This window comes from Macaca fascicularis, chromosome 12 (genome assembly GCF_037993035.2).
Source record: "Macaca fascicularis isolate 582-1 chromosome 12, T2T-MFA8v1.1".
NCBI classification, from domain to species: Eukaryota; Metazoa; Chordata; class Mammalia; order Primates; family Cercopithecidae; genus Macaca; species Macaca fascicularis.
The window spans coordinates 43,739,959-43,767,537 of NC_088386.1; the positions used below are offsets into that span (position 1 = coordinate 43,739,959).

Sequence of the window (27,579 nt, forward strand, 5' to 3'; positions counted from 1 at the left end):
GCAGACAGGCTCCTGGGTAGAAAGGGGCAGGTCCCTGGTGAAGCCCCACCTTCAGACTAGGGACAGCCTGAAGCATGGGGGCTAGGCTGTCAGTTCCAGATGGAGCCCGCCAGCCAGAGTGAGAACTCATGGTGCTTTTTCCAGACCCGCCATGGCTGCCCATGGACCAGTCACCATGTACTTCCTCCCTTCTGAAGCCCATAAAAACTCTGAACTCAGTCAGACTCATACAGACCGTTGTGACTACCAGCTGCGAGAAGGACCTACCCATTTCAGGTTTCCTTGGCTCTTCAAATTACCAGCCTGCAGAAAGCAGCCACCCACCATGGGTCTCCTCTCCACTAAGAGCTGGATACTCATTCGGACGACCTGCCTGCAGAAAAGAGCTACCCACTTCAGATCTCCTGAGAGCCGCTCTGTTGCTCAGTGAAGCTCCTCTCTGCCTTGCTCACCCTCCAGTTGTCGGCATACCTCATTCTTGCTGGATGTTGGGACAAGAACTTGGGACCCGCCGAATGGCACGACTGAAAGAGCAGTAACAAACAGGGCTAAAACACGCGCCCCAACTCACCACAATGCGGGCGACGAGAAAGAGAGACGAGCTGTGGCCCTTCTGGGAGCCCAGACCAGGGCCAGTGCTGTGACACCCTCTTTGGGGCTCTGTGTATCCTAGCGTCTCCAAGCTTCCAGGCGCCACTGTGTTCCCAGGTGTCTGCGGTGGAAACTGCTTGCGGTATGCCTGGTTCAGCCATAGCCTTGCACGGAGCAGGCACCTGTGTCACTGCCTGGGGCAGCCCACCCTGCTGCAGCCAGCATGCCTGGCTCTACGCAGCAGTCGGCCCCCACACTTGCTCATACACCCGTTGCCACTCCGTGCCAGGCTCACCCTTGGCAAGTGTGGGATCTGGGCCGGTATCATGAGCTGACCTCAATCTGCATGTGCAAGTGGGCAGAATGAGCCCAGTGGGCCTGAGCAAACTTCAGGAAAAGGTGCCACTAGCCACAGAGGTTTCTGGCTGGCAAAGTGACATCCCGAGGATCCCATGATAGGAGGTTTGCTTGTGCCCAGCAGTAAAGAGGCTACAGTGAGCTATGATCCTACTCCTGCACTCCAGCTTAGGTGACAAAGCAAGACTCTGTCTCATAAATAAATAAATAAATCTAACTACACAGGTACACTGAAAACTAAAACATTGATGAAAGAAATTGAAGAAGACATAAATAAATGGAAAGATATCCTATGTTTATGCATTGAAGAAACTAATATTCTTAAAATGCTCCTATTACCCAAAATTATCTACAGATTCAATGCAAGCCATATCAAAATTCCAACATCATTTTTCATAGAAATAGATTAAGAAATCCTAAAATTTATATGGAGCCACAACAAAAACTTGCATAGCCAAAGCAATCATGAGCAAAAGAATCAAAGCTGGAGGCATCACACTGCCTGAATTCAAATTGTACTACAAACCTATAGTAATTAAAAATACTGTAGTACTGGAAAAAAAATTAAAATAAAAATGAACACATCCCCAATGGACTGGAATAGAGAGCTTAGAAATGAGTCCAAGCATGTATGATCAATTGATTTATGACAAAGATGTCAACAATAAGCAATGGCAAAGGATAGTCTCTTGAATAAATGATGTTGGGGAAAGCTGGATATTCACATATAGAAGAACGAAATTGGACCCTTATCTCACTCCATATGCAAATGTCAACTCAAAATGCATTGAAGACTTAAGTGTTAAGACCAGAAACTGTAAAACTACTAGAAGAAAACTTAGGGGGGAAACTGCAAAATTGGTGTGGGTATTGATTTTTTGGACTTAGACCCCAAAACTGCAGGCAACAAAAACAAAAATAGATAAAGGGATTATATCAAATGAAAAAGCTTCTGTACAGCAAAGGAAACAATGTGCAGAGACAGCCTACAGATTGGGAGAAAATATTTTCAAGTCATACATTGGATAAGGGGTTAATGTCCAAAATATATAATAAGCTCAAACACCTGACTAGCAAGAAAATTTAAAAATATAATAATAATTTAAAAAAACATTAAAAATGAGAAAAGGACCTGAATATACATTTCTCAAAAAAAGACATACAAAAGTCCAACTGATATATGAAAAACTTCTCAACATTGCTAATCATTCAGGAAATACAAATTAAATCTGCAATGATATATAATTTCACACCTCTCAGAATGACCATTACCAAAAAAAAAAAAAAAATACAAAAGATAACAAATGTTGACAATGACGTAAAGAAAAGGAAACCTTTGTACACTGTTGGTGGAAATGTACACGTGTGGAAAACTATGTGACGCTTCCTCGAAAAACTAAAAATAGGATTATCTTATGATTCAGCAATCCCATTTGTGAATATTCACCCAAAACATTTTAAATTAGTTTGTTTTAAGAGATGTCTGCACTTCCATGTTCTCTGCAGAACTGTTCACAATAGCCAAGTTACAGAATCAAACTAAGATGATGAATGGATAAAGAAAAAGTAGAGTATGGTAAAATTCAAAATTGCTAAGAGAGTAAATTTCAAATATTCTCACCACAAAGAATATTAAATATTTGAGGGGCACATGTTTACTGGCTTCATTTAGGTTTTTTGCATCGTAATCATAAATCATAACGTCACTTTGTATTTTATAAATATATATAGCTATTGTGAAAATACAATAAAACATTGAGATTGCAGTCATAGTTTAAGAAGGTATAATTTTTATAAGAGAATTGAAAATGTTTTAAAACCGCAAATTTATATCTCAGTATTGAACCATACTTAATGATCTTAATGTGATTAGGCACATAGAATATTACATGTAGAAGCAAGACCAAGGTTTTAAGAAAACTCTTCGTATCATAGAGACCTTATTATTTAGATTGCACAGGAATAATAGAATGTATGTAGAGCTAAGTGGAGCTTAGTAATCGTCTTTTTTGTGAGGAAGAAGAAAAGTTGGAAGTGGAGCACCATGGCATTCTGTTTGCAGATGGAAAACCTGACAAAAGATATCTTCATATTAATTTCTGAGGCTTCCAGAGTTATTGGAGATTTTAGGTTACTGGATGGGGCCTTCAGGAAATACCATAGTTAATTTGTAGACGGCTGGAGTTTGAAATGCAGTTCTTCCAGTTATTAGCTATGGAACCTTGGATAAGTTACGTGATCTATGTTCCTCACTTTCTTTATCTGTAGAATATAGATGATAATAGCACTTCTTTATTTTCTAGTTTTTAAGAACATAAGCACTTCTTAAGATTGTTGTGAGAATTAACTATACTACTTATAATTTAGAACTCAGTGAATGTTGGCTGTTATTTACTATATTTAAAAGCAAGAAATAAGTTTTAGTAATTTATATGACAAATGTTAGTGATACTTAACAATGCCTATTATCTGGAAACTTGTATTTTTAATAATTAGAGATTAATATGATTGAATTATTTTGTGATATAGACTATTTGTGATTTACAGAGCTATTGGTTCTTATTAAAATATGTTGGAAAAGATAAACTGCAATGATAAACTGTCGATTGATTTGTAGAAATCTGCATTTGTAGAAAATCTGAAATCTTTAGCATTACATGCATGTAAAAAGAATACTTTATTAAGAGTACTTCAAACTAGGTAAGGAAGATAAGAGCTAAAGTATAGTTTTCTTTTTGGTTTAGTAGTTTTTAAGGTCTCCATCCTTGTTATGTATAACAAAGACTCAGATAATTACCTCTGTTTATTAGAGTTTTTTTCAGAAAAAAAAATCTTAAATGGTATATGTCTATGAATGTATTTTTATTGCAAAGTATTTGGGGACCTGTTTATAAGAATTTTCTTTCTTTTCTTTTTTTTTTTTGAGACAGAGTCTTGCTGTGTTGCCCAGGCTAGATTGTAGTGGCATGATCTCGGCTCACTGCATCCTCTGCCTCCTGGGTTCAAGAGATCGATTCTCCCATCTCAGCCTCCTGAGTAGCTGGGATTGTAGGCGCACACACCACACTCAGCTAATTTTTGTATTGTTAGTAGAGACAGGGTTTCACCATGTTGACCAGGCTGTTCTCAAACTCCTGACCTCAGGTGATCTACCTGCCTCGGCCTCCCAAAGTGCTGGGATTACAGGCGTGAGCCACTATGCCCAGCAACAATTTTCAAAACTAAAACATTAACAGCCTATTTCATGTTATTTTTAGTAGCTGTGTGTGTGTGTGTGTGTGTGTGAGAGAGAGAGAGAGAGAGAGAGAGAGACCATTCAAGACTTTCTTTATAAAATTTTTGACTTTGTATTTAAACAGAAAATGAAGCTAGAAGTGCTTCTCCCCAGCCCACCACCCCCACTAACTTAAGGAAGAAAAAAAAAAAATTAATTCTGAGCCATGAAGGGAATGTTTCCAGTTATATGTGAGGTTTTCAGTAAAATTTTCATTACAGAATATAACATTTCTCTCTTTTTTTGCCACAGTATTTTATTGATTGTCTACCTCCACAGTTTACCTAAGAGGATAGCAAAGCTTACAAAAGATATAATCCATAAACATTATTTTAATATGTCTACATTGATTTATTGCTGAAGTCCTATTTACTATATGTTCAAAGTTCCTAAGCCAGTGGATCTCGGGATTATCTTTAATGATTAGAAATATAATCTTAGAAAACTCAAGAAGTATTTACATAAATACTAATAATGAGAGTCTAGTAATAGCATTCATATGTGTGCTTTACATCACAATTCTACATGAACTGTAGATCTACGTTATAATCAAGATGCCTATAAAAAATAGAGAATCTGCCTCAGCCTACTTCTGAACCAGAACTGTGGGCAAGCACCTGGGGTTCTATATTTTAAAGTACTACTTTGGTCCTTAAGTGCATTACAGTTAGAGATTCACTCCAGCTACCAATTACATCATGCTTGCATCCTTGCATCTAAGATGTTACATGGTCATTGAGGTATGTTTGTGTGTATCATGGAAGCTTTCAAATCATTTTGACATTTAGCATTTGTATTAGAAGTAACTCAGTATTTTTCATAGACATCTGTCAATAGTATTTTTGGAAGTTAATGTCTTATTAATATGTAGAAACTAAGCTAAATAGTTGCAGTGAAATTGTTTCTCAACTGGAGAAAAAGATATCCTTCCTTCATGCTTTTTAAAAATACCTGAGCCCTGGCCCTACCTCATACTAATTAAATGATAACATGTAAAGAATATGCTGAGTGTGAATATATTTTATTTTTTTTTTTGGTGTCCAGAATAACTTGTTGGTTTTATTTTTCATTTTCAACATAAATATCAACTGCCACTGTGTAATTGAATCACAAACATATTTGAATTCAGGAATTTTTATACTGAAATATTTCTCTGTGAGCAAATCCCATCTCACCAAACAGAAAGCTTTTGTTACTGTTTGTGTGTTCTAAAAGCGAGAAAGCCTTATGTTATATAATTCTCTGTTGGGTATTTTATGTATCTGTATACTTTTTTGTTCCACTCCCCTCTCATTTTTGTATTCCTCAAAATATCTAGGACAGCATTTTTGCATGCTTGTATACAATTAAGAATATAGCATAGTGGTTAAAAACTTGGCTTCTGCAACCAGACTGCTTAGGTTCAAATCTTGGTTCCATAATCTTTAGTGCTATGACCTTTGCGATTCACTCAAACCTCCTGTGCCTTGGATTTCTCATCTGTAAACTGGAAGGTGGATTAACTGTTGTGGATTAAATGAGTCAGCACATGTAGAGCACTTCAAGTAGTAGCTGTTACATATCAGACTCTTAGTAAACATTACCTAGTATTATTTTTAACAAGTACTTATTAAGCACCTGTTACACTGAAACTGTGCTATGGATGCTGGGGATGCCACGATGAACAAGATAGTCATCTTTACTTTTATTATAGAATTTAAAGTTTCGTGAAATATTCAGGCAAACACACGGGTCATTGTAATACAGTATGATAACTGCTATCATAGGGTAGTGTGCGGTGCCACAATTGCCTAATGGAGGACACCTTACCAGAATAAGGGTATCAGGAAAGTTTTTCTGGTCTAAGCAGTGTCTAAGCTGAGATCTGAAGGATGGTGATATAGCTTGTACCCTCCAAATCTCATGTTGAACTTTGATCCCCAGTGTTGAAAGGGGGGTCCAGTGGGAGGTGTTTGGGTTATGGAGGTGGATCCCTCATGAATGGCTTTGTCATTCTTGTGGGACTGAGTGAGTTCACACTCTTATTCCCGTGAGATCTTGGTGTTAAAAAGAGTCTGCCACCTTCCTCCCACCATTTCTTTATTTTTTTTTTAAGATTCCTTCCTTCTTTTTTTTTTTAAAGGATTTTTATTATTTTTTATTTTTTTAATTATACTTTAAGTTCTAGAGTACAGGTGCACAGCGTGGTTTGTTACATATGTATACATGTGCCATGTTGGTGCGCTGCACCCATTAACTCGTCATTTACATTAGATATATCTCCTAATGCTATCCCTCCCGCTGCCCCCACCCCACAAAAGGCCCCGGTGTGTGATGTTCCCCACCCTGTGTCCAAGTGTTCTCATTGTTCAGTTCCCACTTATGAGTGAGAACATGCAGTGTTTGGTTTTTTGTCCTTGCGATACTTTGCTGAGAATGATGGTTTCCAGCTTCATCCATGTCCCTACAAAGGACATGACCTCATCCTTTTTATGGCTGCATAGTATTCCATTATATATACCACATTTTCTTAAATCCAGTCTATGATTGATAGACATTTGGGTTGGTTCCAAGTCTTTGCTGTTGTGAATAGTGCCGCAATAAACGTACGTGTGCATGTGTCTTTATAGCAGCATGATTTGTTTTTTTTGTTTTTGTTTTTGTTTTTTTGAGACGGAGTCTCTCTCTGTCTCCCAGGCTGGAGTGCAGTGGCGCGATCTCGGCTCACTGCAAGCTCCACCTCCTGGGTTCACACCATTCTCCTGCCTCAGCCTCCTGAGTAGCTGGGACTACAGGCGCCTGCCACCACGCCCGGCTAATTTTTGTATTTTTAGTAGAGACGGGGTTTCACCGTGTTAGCCAGGATGGTCTTAATCTCCTGACCTCGTGATCCGCCCGCCTCTGTCTCCCAAAGTGCTGGGATTACAGGCGTGAGCCACCACGCCCGGCAAGCAGCATGATTTATAATCCTTTGGGTATATGCCCAGTAATGGGATGGCTGGGTCAAATGGTATTTCTAGTTCTAGATCCTTGAGGAATGGCCATACTGTACAGTCCCACCAACAGTGTAAAAGCATTTCTATTTCTCCACATCCTCTCCAGCACCTGTTGTTTCCTGACTTTTTAATGATTGCCATTCTAACTGGTGTGAGATGGTATCTCATTGTGGTTTTGATTTGCATTTCTCTGGTGGCCAGTGATGATGAGCATTTTTTCATGTGTCTGCAGATATTTTAAAAGCGTTTCAAGTGTTTGAATTTATAGCTGCAACTGAAAAACTGACATCTGCTCTAATGACCAAAAGGAGCAATGATATTTCTAATCCAAAAATAATTTATGTTTGGCTTGAGAATCTCCAGTACTCAAAACCACTTACTTGGGAGGATAAGATAGGAGGATCTGTTGAGCTCAGGAGCCTAAGACCAGCCTGAGCAACATAGGGAGACCTTGTCTCAAAACAAAACAAAAACAAAAACTACATACTAAAAGTATGGCACTGTAGCATCCAAATCCTGTTTCCCTAACTGCATTGTCAAGGAATTCACAATCAAGTTCTTTAGGCAAAAAACACTCTCTGGATAATCACGTTTGTCTGTTAGAGGGAATTTTATTTAAAGGGCTTTTTTTTAACGCTAAGTTTAGCAGGTTGGTGTAAAGTACGATTGGGGAGGTTTAAGTAACAAGAGAAATAGAATTTTGAATTTTTCATGAGGACAGAATACTGAACTAATTGATTTCTATGATTTTGGCTTTTATAAGCAACTCAAGTGCAATTAAGAATATTTTTGTAATAACTTTGTGCAGGGAAACTGTTTTCTAGAATGGGGCTCTGTTCATGTAGGACATCAGAATTTATGTATTTTAAATTATATAAAAATTTTGCATAGAAACTAGGTAGCCAGATCAAATTAGTATTATAGAAAGTACTCAACCCTGTGACATGGATCATAACATGTGTTCCACAAAATATTCTCATTCTTCTAAAGGGTAAATCCTAATGTTATTGCTGTTTGTATACATAAAATATGTCCTATAATACCCACATCCCTTTGCCCAGGCTTATTATAGAAAGTCATGGAGAATAACTTCAGTTTTTTTATATTTAAAATAAGTGAAGCAATATCTCTAATCTCAAACTCATTATATTTTCTTATGCTTCTCTTTTAGATGTACATTGAAGATGTCAGTTTCTACATGTGGGAAGTAGACATTGAAGGCTTTATGGTTTACAGACAAGATCTTTAGGAGTTAAGCACTAAAGGTAAATAGTAACTATAGCCCCATGTATAATTTCATGTAAATGGTTAGGGTTGTCACATTATAATTTGACTTGTTAAACTTGTTTACTTCTTATCACTGCCCCTAAGTTACCTCACAACTGCATTCATTCATAGTCAGACACAAATTTTTATTCTGTAATATCATCTTGACAGAAAGTATCAGATTTCATTTGTAATAAGCTGTTGATTAAAAAATGATAAATTGTAATGCACAAGTGCAAACCAGCTAAGAATAAAGAATAAAAAAAGTCACTTCTGGCCAGGTATGGTGGCTCACGCCTGTGATCCCAGCACTTTGGGAGGCCGAGGCAGTTGGATCATGAGGTCAGGAGATCAAGACCATCCTGGCTAACACGGTGAAACCCCGTCTCTACTAAAAATACAAAAAAATTAGCCGGGCATGGCAGCGTGTGCCTGTAGTTCCAGCTACGTGGGAGGCTGAGGCAAGAGAATGGCTTGAAACTGGGAAGCGGAGCTTGTGGTGAACTGAGATCGCGCCACTGCACTGTAGCCTGGGCGACAGAGCAAGACTGCATCTCAAAAAATAAAAACTAAAAAAGTAACTGCTATCAGACCTGTGAATACAACTCAGTGAATTTAATGTGAAAAAATAATTAAACAGAAAAACTATCATCCATTGCACTGTTTTCTTTTCATGTATTTATTAGTCAGCCCTTTTAACAAGTTAAGAGCTTGTTCTTTATCCAGTCCAAAACACTCCGTCATAGTTTCATATACTCATAGCATTTTAACCCCTGAATACCAAACCCCTTTTCATTTTGTCATGGCTCCTCAAAAATTTCTCTTTACCTGGCATATTCTTTCATGTAGCACATTCTGTTCATGCCTCCCATGACTGCTTACATACTTACATGACTAAGTAAATTTCTGACCACATTTTGTTAAAATCTCAAGGGAGATACAAGTGGAATAAACCTCCAGAAACAGTATTTTCATGTTGCTTGCCAAATGGGGACAATGGAAGCCTGGAGAGTATGTGACCTGTAAACAGGATGCTCCTATTCAGTTCTAGGATCCTTGCTAAATGGAAATGAGATGCTGTAAAAATCAATTCTCAGTAGTTTTTTTAAAGAACAGAAATAGATTTGAAAAATCCTTATTTTTAAATATCAGCATAAAATATTTTCTTTGAAAAAAAGTCTACTTTTGCTACTACATAAGCCAAGTAAAACAGTTTACAGCCCCTAGTGCAGGAGTGTTTTTTCTTTTTCCTATTTTTCTTTATTATTTTAGAGTGCAAGTATTTAGAGTCTATTTTTTCTCCTTACTTTGTGGTTAACTGTTTAATGATTTTTGCCAGTTTTCTATGATGAATATTATTGTCAGAAATGACTTCTCTTGAAAACATAAGTGATATTACTTATTTCTAATTCATTTACGTAGTTATATATGGTGACTTAGTTACTTGAAAGAGCTATTCAATTGTTTTCTGAATTATAATGATTAGATAACTATTTTTATGGTTCCTTTTTCTCCACAGTCTAAATCAGATGCTTCTAGTAAAAAAAAATTTTATATATATAATTTTATATATAATACATAAATTTTATTATATATAAATACATCATTATATAGAGATATAATAAATTTATTATATATAATAAATTATGTTATAATTGTATATAATATAAATAAAAGATATATATATCTTTATTTTAAGAGATGTAGTCTCTTTAAGTTGCTCAGACTAGATTTGAGCTCCCGGGCTCAAGCAATCCTCCCACCTCAGCCTCTCAAGCAGCTAGGACTACAGGTGTGCATTAACCATCCCGGGAACTTTCTGTTTTTTGATGTTGTTGTGTGTTTGTTTGTTTGTTTTGAGACAGGGTCTTATTCTGTTGCCCAGACCTCCTAGGCTCAAGCCATCTTCCTACCTCAGCCTCCCAAAGTGATGGGATTACATGCATGTGCCACCTCGCCTGGCATCTTTTTATTTTTTTTAAAAAGACTTTTTACACAAAGAGAAAGCAGAGTTAATCACACTCCTAGGTTCATGGGGCACAGTCATTACTGGTTCATGCAAAGCACTTCTTGTTTTATTTATTTATACATTTTCCAGTCTCATTCTCCTGCCCTTGACCCATAGGAAATCATTCTAATATTATGATATTCTAAAATAATATTTATTGTACTGTTCTATTTTGTTTATATTTTCATAATGAGTATTGTTTTGTATGCATAAATTTTAAAATTTTTTATGAGAAATTTCAATAAATAAAAAGGAAAGGGAGAATATTATGAACCGCCATGTGTCTATATGTCAGCTTCAACAGTTATCATCTTATGGTACAATTTGTTTTACCTCTGACCTCTCCTTACCCTGACCTATATACATGAAATTTAAATAAGCATAAGTGATATCATGCTGTGTATCTTATTGTGATTCTTACTATTTTATTTCATGTAACCTTAAGTTTTAAACTTTATTTATGTTGCCATGTTTTTACTGCTTCTTACTGCTACAAGGTAATCCATAGTATACGGCGGCCATATTTTCACTACCCATTTTCCTCAGTGTTTGCCATCCAAATTGCTTTCAATTTCCTTTTACCACAAACATCATAATGAACATCCTCATGTTCATCATGTCCTATCATGGAACTTTGCAAGGATGTCTTTAGAATATATACACAGGAGCAGAATTGCTGGGTGACAGAATATATGTTTATGATTAATTTAACCAATCTCTATCAGATGCTCCCCCACATAAATACTTTGGTCTTACAGCCTCCAGCAATAACCTTCTCATCATCCATGCCAACCCTTAATATTATCCAGCTTATTCATGTTTTCAGCCTAATGTGTGTAATTTTATAGATCATTGTTTTAATTTGGGTTTTTTAAAATCACTATTGAGTTTGAGTATCTCATCATATACTTGTTGGCCTTTTGATTTCCCTCTTCTGAACTTGCTTCTACATATTCTCTTTACATGTTTTCATTTGGGTCCAGTTGTTTTATAGGAATTTGTTGTATATGCTCGATATTAATTTATATCAGTTTAGATATTATAAAATATCTGCTTCCATTCTTTCAACTTTTAAATGTTATGCATGATGTTCTTTAAATAGACATTCAGATTTTAAATATTCCATTAAAAATATTTTCTTGATGTTTATTGCTGGAGTACATGAGTGCTACTGATTTTTTTAAAAGTTTGTCTTTGTTCTAACTATATTGCTAAACCCTCTTATTCTTAACAGATTGCTCTTTTTTTTGGAAATAGATGATTATAATCATTTGAAATTAATGATGATATTTCCATTCTTCCTCTCTTTATATTTAAACTTCTTTCTTCTTTCCTATATCTTTGGATAGTTCCTCTGGAACTATGTTAAAGAGTAGTAGTGACATTGGCCATCTCATGTCTGATCATAAAGGAGGTGAACCTAAAGTTTCTCAATACTTTCAAAATGTTTTTAATATATAACATTTACCAAATTAAGAAAGGTTCTTCTATTTTTAGTTTGCTAAGCAGTCTTATAAAAAGCTATTACACCTTATCAGTGCTTTTTATGATGTGTATGTTAAAATAATCATTTGGTATTCATCCTGTGGTATATTAATGTTATGTATTATGTGTATAGAATTTCTAATATTAAACCATCCATGCATTCATAGTTTGCATCATGAAGTATTACCTGATCGTGATGTATTATTCTTTAATACACTGTTGTGTTTGGTTAGCAAATATCTTATTGAAGATTTTGGAATCTATATTATTAAGTGAAATGCAGTGTAATTTTCTTATTTTCCCTGTTTGGTTTTATAATTAAGATTACACTAGCCTTCTAAAATGAGATGTGCATGTTTGCTCCTTTTAAGAAAGGAATTTGCTGTTTCTTTAATATGTACTAAACTCATATATAAAACTATCTGGTTCTGGGGATTTTTGTGAGGACATATCTTTGACAATTATATACATCTTTAATGCTTTTTGGTCAATTCAGGTTTCCTTCTCAGCTTCTTCCACTCGCCTTCCAGTGGCTTTTGATGGCAGCTGGTATTCTTCTCACCCTCAGGTAGACCCCAGACTGAGTTTCCTTTGAGTCAGGAAATACTGAGCTAATCTCAGTGCCCACATTCAACTGAGCCATGTAATGGTCACCCCACTTTTGTACTGACTGGGAATTGATTGTCCTAACCCTGATCACTGGTCTCTGATCTGCCTGATCTTCAGTTAAACTCCCTCTGCCACATACCTAAATTAATCCTGCACTACAACAGTATCCTGCTTTTGCATAACTAGAAATTTTGGTTAATAATGCCCTGAATTGACTTCCTTATAGCTCTTAAAACTTCTGGTTACATGTGTCAAGATGAATATTTTGATAAAAGAATAAGTAAAGCATCATGTTCAGGAAGGTAAGTGTTGCAGAAGAAATGAGCAACTATATGGTCTGATGTCCTCTACATTTGATATATAGTATGTATCTAATTGTAGTTAACTCCAGGAGATTTTCCCCTTATCTTAGAGTTTGAACCATATAGTGACCATGTATTATCAGAAGAAAAATGAAGGGTATTTCCCCTTACAAAAGGAAAAAGGAGTAAAGATCATACATAGGAAGTTCATGTACACACTAACAAAAATAAATGAAATAGTCAGTAAACATATTATAATTGTTTATACATTACCGTGTGTTTCACCATTTTCGATGTTTAAGTTTTTCCCACACTTTGAATGTTTTCTGAATTTATTTTGAATCTGGATGTGTATATATATATATATCTCCTACAAAGAATCTTGTACATTCTGACATCCCTTTGTCTCTTCATCTTCTCCTACCCCATCATTTGTTACTATCTACTTTAAATCCTAAACCATTATGCTCCTATGTTCTCCTTTTCTTAGCTGTTGGCTATTTTAAAAAAACAACAAATTTTGCCAGGATATTTTATCAGCATTACTTCACACATCTTTTAATTATCTTTCATATTTGTTTCTATTTAAGCATTTTATCAGAAACTGTCTTCTGAGGCCTTGTATGCTTGGAAATATATGTCATCATAGCTTCATATTTGAATGACTGCATTGCCATATGTAAAAATCTAGGTTTTAAGATTTTTCCTTCAATACTTTGAAAATCCATGATCTTCCCTAGTCACCATTGTAAAAAAAAAAATAAATAAAATAAAATAAAATTAATTTAAAAAATAAAATCCATGATTTTTTTTTGTCCTGTTCAAGTCCATTATTCCTTCAAATACATCCTTGTTTTTATTTTTTATTTATTTATTTATTTATTTATTTATTTTAAAGACAGAGTCTGACTCTGTCACCTGGGCTGGAGTGCAGTGGCACAATCTTGACTCAACCTCCTCCTCGTGGACTCAAGTGATTCTCCCACCTCAGCCTCCTGAATAGCTGGGACTGCAGACACACACCACTATGCCCAGCTAATTTTTGTATTTTTTGGTAGAGATGGGGTTTTGCCATGTTAGCCAGGCTGGTCTTGAACTTCTGGCCTCAAGTGGTCCTCCTGCCTTGGCTTCCCATAGTGCTGGGATTATAGGTGTGAGCCACCACACCCAGCCTATTTTTCTTTCTGAGTCTCCTGTTATTCAGATGTTAGCACTGTCAATCCCTTAGCCTTTCTTTTATATTTTCTATATCATTGTTCTTAGGTTTGAAGATTGCCTCAAACTGATCTCCAGATTCATTAATTTACTCCTCATTTAAATTCTATTATTTATCCAGTCTATATACTTCAAGTATTATATTTTTGTACCTAATATTTCTGCTTGCTTCTTTGTTCTCTTGTTCTTATTATATGCTGCTAATATCTTCCCTTATGTCTTTTAGTATGTTTACTAGGATCATTTTAAGTTCTTGGGCTATCATATCTAATATTTCTGCTTCTCTTAGAATCTGTATGCCAATATTTTATTTTTCTTTCAAAACAGTTGTGCTTCTTCAATGTCTTGATATGTTGACCTGTAAGATAATTTTTCTTTGGGGATATTGGCTACTATGATTTCACATGTGGGAAGAGACTAGCACTCAGTCTGTGTCATTTTCAGTGAGCTCAGAGGATGGAAGGTAGGTAGAAAAGCCCCAGGCTACTTGAGAAATCACAGTTAATTTATCAAGTCTACAAAATGACACCTCAGATATCTGCTTCACCATCTCTCCCCTCCTTCCTGATCCCACCAGGGAGAACAGCAGCCAAAGCTATTGGTTGTAATTTACCAGCTTTATGGTTTAGTGGGAAAGGGCAGAGAAATTACTGCCTACGGTTAGTTAGTCTCCACTTGTTTTCCTCAGCTTTTTATAAGTACAGTTTACTTCTGAGGGCATTTAGTCTGTAGTCTGAGTCCCTGTAGATATGGGAACAGTAAGTTTTTTACTCAAGTCATGGAAAAATCAAAAGCAGAACTCCAATAGTTCATTTCCTGTTTTATCCTCCGACATCTTTGAAGGACTGCCTCCTGCCCCAGATCCAAGGCCCAAGCCACCAGCTAGCACACTTACCAGTTCCAAATTATCCTTTTTCACCCCCTTTATTCCCTGGGAGTTTTCGGGGTTTTTTATTTCTTGTTTTTTTTTTCTTTATATTTCCTATAGGAGTTGGTCTTTGGAGAGGGAACTAGACATTGTACTATTCCAACATCTTGGTATTATTTTTCTGAAAGAAACTCAAACAAAAGCTATATATATGTGTGCACCCTTTGACCCAGAGACTACATTTCTAGAAATTTCTCCAAAATGTATTATCAAGAACTATTTAATCATGATATTCGAAAACAATTTAAATATCCAAAAGTGTGGGGTGAAATAGATATACATTCATGGAATAAACTATTCTGAGTAATATACTACTCATTTCTGTTTTATAAAAAATTGATGTTCAGGTGTGGTGGCTCATGCCTATAATCCCAACACTTTGGGAGACTAAGGTGAGAGGATCACTTGAGCTAAGGAGCTCAAGACCAGCCTTTGCAACATAAGTAGAGAAGCCTCCTCTCTACTAAAAAATATAAAAAGTAAAAATTAAATATATATATATGTATATATATATAAAAAAGTAAAATATCAGCCAGGCATGGTAGTACATGCCTATAGTTCCAGCTATTCAAGAGGATTGCTTGAGCCTAGGAGACCTTGATCTGTTTCTAATGACTGTCTTTTCTCTTGTTTTAGGTCACATTTTGCTACCTTTTAAAATGTCTTGTAATTCTTGAATTGATGGGTTTGCATAGGGTAGTCTTTAAGTGTGGATATTTAGCATGATTTGCATATGTCTATTAAAGTACTTCTCAAACTGTAATTATTTCTTTACCTCTATAACACATAGAATGTTAGGGCTGAGAAAAGGATGACTGGAGCTGGCAGTTGAATTGCTGGTTTAGTTTCAATATAGTACTAGAATGAAAGTCAAAAAAATAATAAAGAATGAGTAATATGGTTTGGCTGTGTCACCACTCACATCTCATCTTGGATTCCTACATGTTGTGTGAGGTACCCAATGAGAGGTAATTGAATCATGGAGGTGGATCTTTCATGTGCTGTTATCTCTCATGGTAGTGAGTAAGTCTCACGAGATCTTATGGTTTTAAAAACGAGAGTTTCCTAGCACAAGCTCTTCCTTTGCCCTCCGGCATGATTGTGAGGCCTCCCCAGCCATGTAGCACTGTAAGTCCATTAAACCGCTTTTTCTTCCCAGTCTTGGGTATGTCTTTATCAGCAGTGTGAAAACAGACTACTAATACAATGAGTAAAAGGAAACAAAGAAGAAGCAGTCACAATCCTTTCATGTAATTTGTCAACAAGAGGGTAGATGCAGCATCGTGGAGGAAACACTTTACAGTGCCTTGAATATTACCAAAATCAAATTGCCCTTAAAAGAGTAAAGAGAAATTAAAACAGTCATGCAGAAAAGAGCCTCAAATTAAGATAGAGACTTATGATTATTTAACAGCAGGACATTTTGCCATTGTGATTTGGAGAAAGTTTTTCCTTATAGTTTTTAACCAAGTTGAGAGTAGACACAAAGAGCCAGATGGGAAGACAACTAAATCTAAACATTTTACAAAACCCCGATAGTGATCAGCATCTAGCCAAGAATAATAAGACATGAAAAAGTATGAAAATGTAACCCCAAACAAAGAGAATAGACAATCAGTAGAAACAGAGCAAGAAATGACAGCAATAATGTAAACAGCAAAGACTTAAAAACATCGAATTGTACATATATACAAGGATATAAAGTAAAACATTAAAATAATGAAGAGAGTCCTAGAAAATATATTTTTTAGCTCTAGGAATTCCTGCATCTGAATGAAATATCCACTGGATGGGTTTCTCAATGCAATAAACATCGCCAATAAAAAAGATCAATAGACTTGAAGAATATGAAAATCTGAACCACTGCTGGGTACAGTGGCACATGCCTATAGTCCTACCTACTCAGGAGACTGAAGTGGAAGAATACCTTGAGTACAGGAATTTCAGGCTGTAGTATGCTAAGATCACACGTGTGGATAGCCACTGCACTCCAGCCTGGACATCCTAGCCAGTCCCCAAGTCTAAAAAAAAGTAAGTGAAGTAAAATAAAAACTGAATCAGAGAGTAAGAAAACTGAACCCTCCCCCTCCTCTGTACCAAATAAAAAACCCCAGCACCTAAGTGTCCTGGTACCATGAGGTATAACAAATATGGAATTGGAGTTGCAGAAGGGGTGAGGGCAGAAAAAATATTTGAAAAAATAATGGCCAAAATTGTTCCACATTGGATAAAAAATAGAAACATAAAAATCCAAGTTCATTTAACTTCAAATAGAGAAGAAAACCACACCAACACATATCATTTCTCAAACCAGTGATAAAGAGAAAAGTCATAAAAGTAAATGAAAAAAAAGGCACATCACAAACAAAACGCAAGATAAAAATGAACTGACTTCACATCGGAAACAATGCAAACCAGAAGGTAATGGAATGAGATCAGTATCAAAAGATGAAGACTTATAAACCTTAAATTCTGTATCCAGGAAGAAACATCTAAAATGATGACATTTTGAGAAAAAAAAAAATCTCTTCTTGTTACAAGAAATGTTAAATAAAGTCTTAAGGCAGAAGAAAAATTATACTAGATGGAAACTCGATCTCTGCAGAGGAATGAAGAGCCCTAGAAATTGTAAATATATGGGTATACATAAATTTAAACATAAATATATAAACATAAATTGTTTATATATTTAAAAACATAACTGCTTAAGTAAAAAACACTGAAAAATAGGAACGAATATTTTGTTATCACATATGTAGAAGTAAAATATATGACAACACTACAAAGATTGGAAGGGAGAAATGGTAGTACAGGCGGAATATTCCTAATCCCAGAATCCAAATTGCTCCAAAATTCAAAACTTTCTGAGTGCCAACCCGATGCTCAAAGGAAATGATCATTGGAACATTTCAGATTTTGGATTTTTAGATTAGGGAGTCTCAATCTGTTTAACATAAATATTCCAAAATTTGAAAACATTCAAAATTTGAATGAATTCTGGTCCCAGACATTTCAGATATTGTGTCTTAAGGTCATTATATTATTAGGTAATTATAGGCAATTATTTAAAATTAGGCTGTGATAAGTTAAAGATGCATATTTAAACCCTAGAGCAATCACCAAAGATATAAAACAAAGAAATATAGCTGATAAATCAATAGAGGAGATGAAGTAGAATACTAGAGAATTGGCCAGGCATGATGGCCAATGCCTGTAAGTAAACACTTTGGGAGGCCAAGGGAGGAGGATCACTTGAATCCAGGAGTTTGAGACCAGCCTGGGCAACATAATGAGACCCTGTATCTACAAAAAAATTAAAAATTAGCCAGGCATAGTGGTGTAAACCTGTAGTCCCATAGGCTGAGGCTGAGGCTGAAATGGGAGGATAACTTGAGCCCAGGAGGTTGAGGCTGTGGTGAGCCATGATTGCACGACTGTGCTATAGCCTGAGCAATAGTGTGATACTCTGTCTCAAAAAAAAAAAAAAAAAAAAAAAAAAAAAAATCGATCATTTCAAAAGAAGACAACATTAAAAATGAAAGAACAGGTGGAATAAGTAGAAAACAAATAGCAAGGTTCTAAACTTAGAACCAACTATATCATCATTGTATTAAGTATAAATTGTCAAAACACTCAGATAAAAGGCTTTTTTTTCCATCAGACTGATAAAAACCCAATAAACAACTCCAGGGGTTGGCAAACTTTTTATTAAAAGGACACATTGTAAATATTTTAGGATTAAGGTTCATACTGTTTCTGTCACAACTACTCAACTCTCTTATCAGAGGTCAAAATGTAAACAAGTAGGTATGTCTATGTTCCAGTAAAGTTTTATTTACTGGAACATAGACATAGACAAAATAAGCAATTGGCTTTTTGTAGGGGGGTAGATATAGGGAGTAGACTCCTGCTATACTAAATAGAAGGAGTGGCTTTTAAATATAAAAACACAGGTAGGTTAAAAGTTGAAGGATGTGTTAAATATACCATGCAAACACTAATAATCAGAAAGTCAAGATGGCTAAAATAATATTAGACAAAATGGGTCTGGACAAGTGTTTCAACAGATATAAAGAGGAAATTTTATAATAAGTATTCTACTTATTTATTGATTTAACAGCTATATTTCTTTGTTTTATATCTTTGGTGATTGCTCTAGGGTTTAAATATGCATCATTAACTTATCACAGCCTAATTTTAAATAATATTTTAAATATATATTATATATATTATGATATCATAATATATAAAGGACAATAAATAAGTCTAGGTTTTCTCCTATAGATGAGTTACAGTGATTTTACATGTTTTTGTAGTAAGTTCATCATATATATTAGATATACGCCCTTTGTTTTATTTTTTCATTGTCATTTTTCTTCTTATCTTTTGATCTCATTGCATAGAAGTTATAAATGTTTATTCCTGGAAGAAATGGCAAGAAAAAAAGCTTATAAATGTTCATATGATAATTTCTTCTGCTTCTTAATGGTTAAAAGTACCTTCCATCTACCTATGAAATTAAAATATTCATTTATAAATTATTCCATCAAGAAAGCATCATGCTATGAGCTATATTAAACACAGGGATCATAAGAAGACATGATGACTTTCCTAGAGTAGCTTCTAATCTAGTCTAAGAGGAGGATTGTATTGTTCAGGGTTCTCCAGAGAAACAGAATCAGTAGGGGGGAATATATATATGTATGTGTATATGTATATATCTGTGTATATTGTATATATATGAATATATCATATATGTATTTATCCATGTTTATGTACATTTACAGAAATTTATTTCAAGAAATTGGCTTAAGCAACTAAGGGGCTGACAAGTATTTAATTTGTAAGGAGGCCAATGGGCTGAAAACTCTCGGGCCACACTGTACTCTTGAAGCAAAATTTCGTCTTCAAGTATATCTCAGCTTTGCTCTTAAGGCTTTTCAACTGATTGGATGAGGCTCATTCAGATTGTGAAGATAATGTCCTTTACCTAAAGTCAACTGACTGTAGGTATTAACCCCAGTATTGTTTAACTGAATAACTGGGTACTATAGCCTATCCAATTGAGGCAGAAAACTAACCATCACAAAGGCAAATAGTGTGGCAGACTTCTGACAGTAATTTTCATATTAACACATTTCAGCACTTCAATATTAAGTCATTCTTTAAATTGTGGCCTTTAATAAATAAACAAATAAAGTGAATGAACTAATATGTTGAAAGGGAAAAGATGGTCAGGCACGGTGGCTCACGTCTATAATCTAACCACTTTGGGAGGCCGAGGTGGATGGCTCACTTGAGGCCAGGAGTTTGAGACCAGCCTGGGCATGATGGTGAAACCTCATCTCTACAAAAAATTAGCTTGGCATTGTGGCTTATACCTATGGTCCCAATTACCCTAGTGGCTGAGGTGAGAGGATCACTTAAGCCCAGGAAGTTGAGGCTGCAGTGAGCCAAGATCGCACCACTGTACTCCAGCCTGGGTGACAGAGTAAGACCCTGTCTCAAAAAAAAAAAAAAAAAAAAAAAAAAAAAAAAAAATTGGAAAAGATTTGTTTCCAATATAGATGTCATGGATTTCTTTATTATCCCAGCTCTCTATAACATGTATCCTATGAGTCTCTCTCTACAAAAAGAAACCATCATATGCAGTATACAAAGTGTGACTAAGAAATAAAGTGATTTGACTTTTAAACTACTACATCATGCCATCCAAATAAATGCTAAGTCTTCCAAAATAATCATCTTAGGAAGCTGTACATTTATCTTATGATAGAAAAATTCCTTAATCGTTTGCATATCCTCTTTTAAAATTACCTCCTCAATCTGAAGTGCATTATTTTGACCATACTGATAGTTTCCTCACCTTCTTTAAACTTTTGTTCAAATGTTACTTCCTCAGTAAGGATTACTCTGACCATTCTATTTTAAATTGCAGCCCCCGCCCCTTACCTTGCTTTCTTTTTGCCCCCTAACATTTAAATTTTCTAATGCATGTGTAATCTACATATTTATTGTCTGCCCACACTAGAAACTACATAACACCGAGGCAGGGTTTTTGCAATCTAATAGAGATACTTTCTCAAAGAGTTTGTAGATATACAATCCCAGTTTTTATAAAAATGTAACACTTAAAAGCAAGTGTAATTCAGACTTAAGTTGTTTTCAAACAGAAATGTGATCTGGGGCTGGGCGCGGTGGCTCACACCTGTAATCTCAGCACTTTGGGAGACTGAGTCGGGCGGATCACGAGGTCAGGAGATTGAGACCATCCTGGCTAACACAGTGAAACCCCGTCTCTACTAAAACTACAGAAAAATTAGCCAGGCGCGGTGGCGGGCGCCTGTTGTCCCAGCTACTCGGTAGGCTGAGGCAGGAGAATGGCATGAGCCCAGGACGGGGAGCTTACAGTGAGCTGAGATTGCGCCACTGCGCTCCAGCCTGGGTGACAGAGCGAGACTCCGTCTCAAAAAAAAAAAAAAAAAAAAAAAAAAAGAGAGAGAGAGAAATGTAATCTGGTTTCAAAATAGAAAAAAAAAATGACATCCTACGTATACTGATGACTTTTTAAAATACTTCGCACATCATTAAGGAACACTTTAAATGTAAGAACTTCTAAAGAAGATCTTCTAATCTAAATAGTTGGCCTTTGTATACTTTATTTTAACCTATTAAGGCAATTTTTTTTAAAGTTACTTTAAAACTTTTTTAACATTCATCATTGAAAACGTCATCCATTTATTTATTTGTTAATTCATTCATTTAAAAATAAAGCAAAATTGTGTACCAACCATCTGCCAGGGATTATTCTAGGGATACAGGATTTTTCTTGATTACTTTGCCAACAAGAGACCTCTGGCCAACGATGCCCCTCCCCAGGCCTTGCTCAGGCCTGGCTTGCCACAGGAGATGCCCTGTTTACTTGACCCGCCAGGCCACGCCTGTCTTGCACTCCAGCATGGAACCCACGGCTGCCTCAATTGCGTGCTCAGTCCCTGGCAGGAGCGGATGTGTGCGCCCCTGAATGCAGGGTCTGGCTGGCCATTCCAAGTGCCCGCACAAGATTGGGCTCCACATGGGGCTTGTTCCTGGACCAGGTGTGTTGCAAGCGACTTCCACAGTGGGCTCTGGTCTCCAGACGAGGGGAACACAGGGGCGCCCAGGTAAGGGTGCCCACGACCCTGAAGCCCCAGAGGGGCGTGTTACAACATACTAATGAGCTCTTTTAGTCCCATTGTCTGCAGCCAGACAGACAGAGGTGCCTTAACAACGCTGTCAGTCCGGTTGCCCTGCTCTAGCCTGCGCCTCCAGAGCTGCCTTGGCCTTGCTGCTGCTTCCTGTCATGTGGGATGTGGCCCCTCTGCCAGCAGAGGGCCACAGTGTTACAGCCTTCTGTGTACCCGCCTTCAGTGGGTCCCAAGTTCTTGTCCTGCATCCAATAAGAATGAGGTTACACTGACAATCAAAGGGTGAGAAGGGTGGAGAAAATTTTTATTAAGCAACGAAACAGCTCTCAGTGGAGAGGAGCTGCAGCAGTGGTCCCCCACCTGAAGTTGGGTGGTTTCTCTCTCAGTGTGGCTAGGTCTGGGGCTTTTATGGGCTCAGAACTGGGGAGTGTGTGCTGATTGCTTTGTGACTATGCAAAAAAGGCTAAAACAAAGGCTCCAGGGGCACAACAGTTTAGAAAACAAATTAGGAAACGGTAGGTACATGTAAAATAAGTGAAGGGTAGGGATGAATCAGAGGAAAGCATGCCAAAGAGGAAGAGAGGTTCTCAGTTGAGTCTGTGGATTTACCGGAGATTTGTAGCTAGGCTTTAAACTGTCATCGGCTTGAAGGCCGGGTTTCACTGGGGACCTGCCCCTATCTGCCTAGGCATTTGACTGCCTCCTGCCACTATCACTAGGAGCTGGCATAAACAGTGAAGGAGATGGAGTCCTTGCCTGCATGGAGCTTACTACCTTATTAGGGAAGACAAACAATAAACAAGTAAATAATTACATAATATAATTTCAAAATGTGACATGTTCCAAAGAGAAAAATAAAGCATGGTAAGTAGATAGAAGGTAATTGGGTTTGGAATTGGAAGTCCTATTTTGATAAAGTGGTCAGGGAAGCCTTCCTTGAGGTAATGATATTCAAGCAGAAACTTCCAAGGTGATGGAAGTGGTGGGCAATGTCTAGAAGAGTGACCTAGGCAGCAAAATGAAACAGCAAATGAAAAGACTGTTGATTCAGCAAAAACAATTGTACTTGAGGCTTAGCAAGAAATCTAGTCTGCTCCTATGGAGAAAGTGGGGGGGAGAGAGTGGTTTGAAATGAAGTTGAAGGGATTACAAGGCCAGAAATGTAAGGGGCTTATAGATCATATTAAAGAATTTAAAATTTAGGTTTAATTTTAATCATGAGAAACTATTAGTGAGTTTTGCACTTGGGATTGATGTGATCTGAGAAATTTAAAACATCTTTGGAACATATATTGGATTTTTTAAGAGATAAGTTCGATGATAAATAACTTTTGTTTAAAAACCTGTTCTTCAGGCCAGGTGTGGTGGTGTATACCTGTAATCCCACCACTTTGGTAGGCTGAGGTGGGAGGATCACTTGAGGTCAGGAGTTCAAGACCAACCTGGCCAACATAGCGAGAGCCCATCTCTTAAATAAATAATAAAAAGCAACTATTTAAAAGCTGTAAAGTAGACTGGCCAACATAGTGAAACCAGTCTCTACTAGAAATATAAAAAAATTAGCCAGACGTGGTGTCAAGCACCTGTAATCCGAGGTACTCGGAAGGCTGAAGCAGGAGAATTGCTTGAACTTGGGAGGTGGAGGTTGCACTAAGCCAAGATCGCACCATTGCACTCCAGCCCAGGCAACAGCGTGAGACTTCGTCTATTTAAAAAAAAAAAAGCTGTAAAATAATAAATTTTTAATTTTTTACCATAACAATTTTTAATAATTAGGAAAGTTAACAAATGAAATTAAAAGGCACTAATGAAATTAAAAGGAAACCTAGGAACTAATACTTGGTAGACGCAACAAGGAAGATGCTGATTTTCTTTTTTTTTCTTTTTCCATTTCTTTTCCTTTTATTATTATTATTATTATTATTATTATTATACTTTAAGTTCTAGGGTACATGTGCACAACGTGCAGGTTTGTTACATATGTATACATGTGCCATGTTGGTGTGCTGTACCCATTAATTCATCATTTACATTAGGTATATCTCCTAATGCTATCCCTCCCCCCGGCACTCACCACAGTAGGACCCGGTGTGTGATGTTCCCCTTCCTGTGTCCAAGTGATCTCATTGTTCAGTTTCCACCTATGAGTGAGAACATGCGGTGTTTGGTTTTCTGTTCTTGCAATAGTTGGCTGAGAATGATGGTTTCCAGCTGCATCCATGTCCCTACAAAGGACACAAACTCATCCTTTTTTATGACTGCATAGTATTCCATGGTGTATATGTGCCACATTTTATTAATCCAGTCTGTCACTGATGGACACTTGGGTTGATTCCAAGTCTTTGCTATTGTGAATAGTGCAGCAATAAACATACGTGTGCATGTGTCTTTATAGCAGCATGACTTATAATCTTTTGGGTATATACCCAGTAATGGGATGGCTGGATCTAAAGGTATTTCTAGTTCTAGATCCTTGAGGAATCGCCATACTGTTTTCCATAATGGTTGAACTAGTTTACAATCCCACCGACAGTGTAAAAGTGTTCCTATTTCTCCACATCCTCTCCAGCACCTGTTGTTTCCTGACTTTTTAATGATTGCCATTCTAACTGGTGTGAGATGGTATCTCATTGTGGTTTTGATTTGCATTTCTCTGATGGCCAGTGATGATGAGCATTTTTTCATGTGTCTGTTGGCTGTATGAATGTCTTCTTTTGAGAAATGTCTGTTCATATCCTTTGCCCACTTTTTGATGGGGTTGTTTGTTTTTTTCTTGTCAATTTGTTTGAGTTCTTTGTAGGTTCTGGATATTAGCCCTTTCTCAGATGAGTAGATTGCAAAAGTTTTCTCCCATTCTGTAGGTTGCCTGTTCACTCTGATGGTAGTTTCTTTTGCTGTGCAGAAGCTCTTTAGTTTAATTAGATCCCATTTGTCAATTTTGTCTTTTGTTGCCGTTGCTTTTGGTGTTTTAAACATGAAGTCTTTGCCCATGCCTATGTCCTGAATGGTATTACCTATGTTTTCTTCTAGGGTTTTTATGGTATTAGGTCTAACATTTAAGTCTCTAATCCATCTTGAATTAATTTTCATATACGGAGTAAGGAAAGGATCCAGTTTCAGCTTTCTACTTATGGCTAGCCAATTTTCCCAGCACCATTTATTAAATAGGGAATCCTTTCCCCATTTCTTGTTTTTCTCAGGTTTGTCAAAGATCAGATGGCTGTGGATGTGTGGTATTATTTCTGAGGACTCTGTTCTGTTCCATTGGTCTACATCTCTGTTTTGGTACCAGTACCATGCTGTTTTGGTTACTGTAGCCTTGTAGTATACTTTGAAGTCAGGTAGTGTGATGCCTCCAGCTGTATTCTTTTGACTTAGGATTGTCTTGGCAATGCGGGCTCTTTTTTGGTTCCATGTGAACTTTAAAGCAGTTTTTTCCAATTCTGTGAAGAAACTCATTGGTAGCTTGATGGGGATGGCATTGCATCTATAAATTACCTTGGGCAGTATGGCCATTTTCATGATATTGATTCTTCCTATCCATGAGCATGGTATGTTCTTCCATTTGTTTGTGTCTTATTTTATTTCACTGAGCAGTGGATTGTAGTTCTCCTTGAAGAGGTCCTTTACATCCCTTGTAAGTTGGATTCCTAGGTATTTTATTCTCTTTCAAGCAATTGTGAATGGAAGTTCATTCCTGATTTGGCTCTCTGTTTGTCTGTTACTGGTGTATAAGAATGCTTGTGATTTTTGCACATTAATTTTGTATCCCGAGACTTTGCTGAAGTTTCTTATCATCTTAAGGATATTTTGGGCTGAGACAATGGGGTTTTCTAAATATACAATCATGTCATCTGCAAACAGGGACAATTTGACTTCTTTTTTCCTAACTGAATACCCTTGATTTCTTTCTCTTGCCTGATTGCCCTAGCCAGTACTTCCAACACTATGTTGAATAGGAGTGGTGAGAGAGGGCATCCCTGTCTTTTGCCAGTTTTGAAGGGGAATGCTTCCAGTTTTTGCCCATTCAGTATGATATTGGCTGTGGGTTTGTCATAAATAGCTCTTATTATTTTAAGATATGTTCCATCAGTACCGAAGTTATTGAGAGTTTTTAGCATGAAGGGCTGTTGAATTTTGTCAAAGGCCTTTTCTACATCTATTGAGATAATCATGTGGTTTTTGTCTTTGGTTCTGTTTATATGCTGGATTACGTTTATTGATTTGCGTATTTTGAACCAGCCTTGCATCCTAGGGATGAAGCCCACTTGATCATGGTGGATAAGCCTTTTGATGTGCTGCTGGATCCGGTTTGCCAGTATTTTATTGAGGATTTTTGCATCGATGTTCATCAGGAATATTGGTCTAAAATTCTCTTTTTTTCTTGTGTCTCTGCCAGGCTTTGGTATCAGGATGCTGTTGGCCTCATAAAATGAGTTAGGAAGGATTCTCTCTTTTTCTATTGATTGGAATAGTTTCAGAAGGAATGGTACCAGCTCCTCCTTGTACCTCTGGTAGAATTCAGCTGTGAATCCATCTGGTCCTGGACTTTTTTTCGTTGGTAGGCTATTAATTATTGCCTCAATTTCAGAGCCTACTATTGGTCTATTCAGGGATTCAGCTTCTTCCTAGTTTAGTCTTGGGAGAGTGTAAGTGTCCAGGAAATTATCCATTTCTTCTAGATTTTCTAGTTTATTTGCGTAGGGGTGTTTATAGTATTCTCTGATGGTAGTTTGTATTTCTGTGGGGTCGGTGGTGATATCCCCTTTATCATTTTTTATTGCGTCTATTTGATTCTTCTCTTTTTTCTTCTTTATTAGTCTTGCTAGCGGTCTGTCAATTTTGTTGATCTTTTCAAAAAACCAACTCCTGGATTCATTGATTTTTTGGAGGGTTTTTTGTGTCTCTATCTCCTTCAGTTCTGCTCTGATCTTAGTTATTTCTTGCCTTCTTCCGGCTTTTGAATCTGTTTGCTCGTGCTTCTCTAGTTCTTTTAATTGTGATGTTAGAGTGTCAATTTTAGATCTTTTCAGCTTTCTCTTGTGGGCATTTAGTGCTATAAATTTCCCTCTACACATTGCTTTAAATGTGTCCCAGAGATTCTGGTATGTTGTATCTTTGTTCTCATTGGTTTCAAAGAACATCTTTATTTCTGCCTTCATTTCGTTATGTACCCAGTAGTCATTCAGGAGCAGGTTATTCAGTTTCCATGTAGTTGAGCGGTTTTGATTGAGTTTCTTAGTCCTGAGTTCTAGTTTGATTGCACTGTGGTCTGAGAGATAGTTTGTTATAATTTCTGTTCTTGTACATTTGCTGAGGAGTGCTTTACTTCCAATTATGGGATCAATTTTGCAATATGTGTGATGTGGTGCTGAGAAGAAT

General features: G+C 36.7%; 1 protein-coding gene across 35 annotated transcripts in view; it reads left to right on the forward strand.

Annotated features, from left to right (window-relative positions):
- Positions 1 to 27,579, forward strand: part of MBD5 (methyl-CpG binding domain protein 5) — a 515,330-nt gene that overhangs the window by 170,311 nt on the left and 317,440 nt on the right. For all 35 annotated transcript variants that reach the window (XR_012421099.1, XR_012421098.1, XR_012421100.1 and 32 more), the window contains one exon: positions 8,369 to 8,462. The gene's annotated coding sequence lies outside the window, so the exon portion shown is untranslated. The remainder of the gene's footprint in view (positions 1 to 8,368; positions 8,463 to 27,579) is intronic.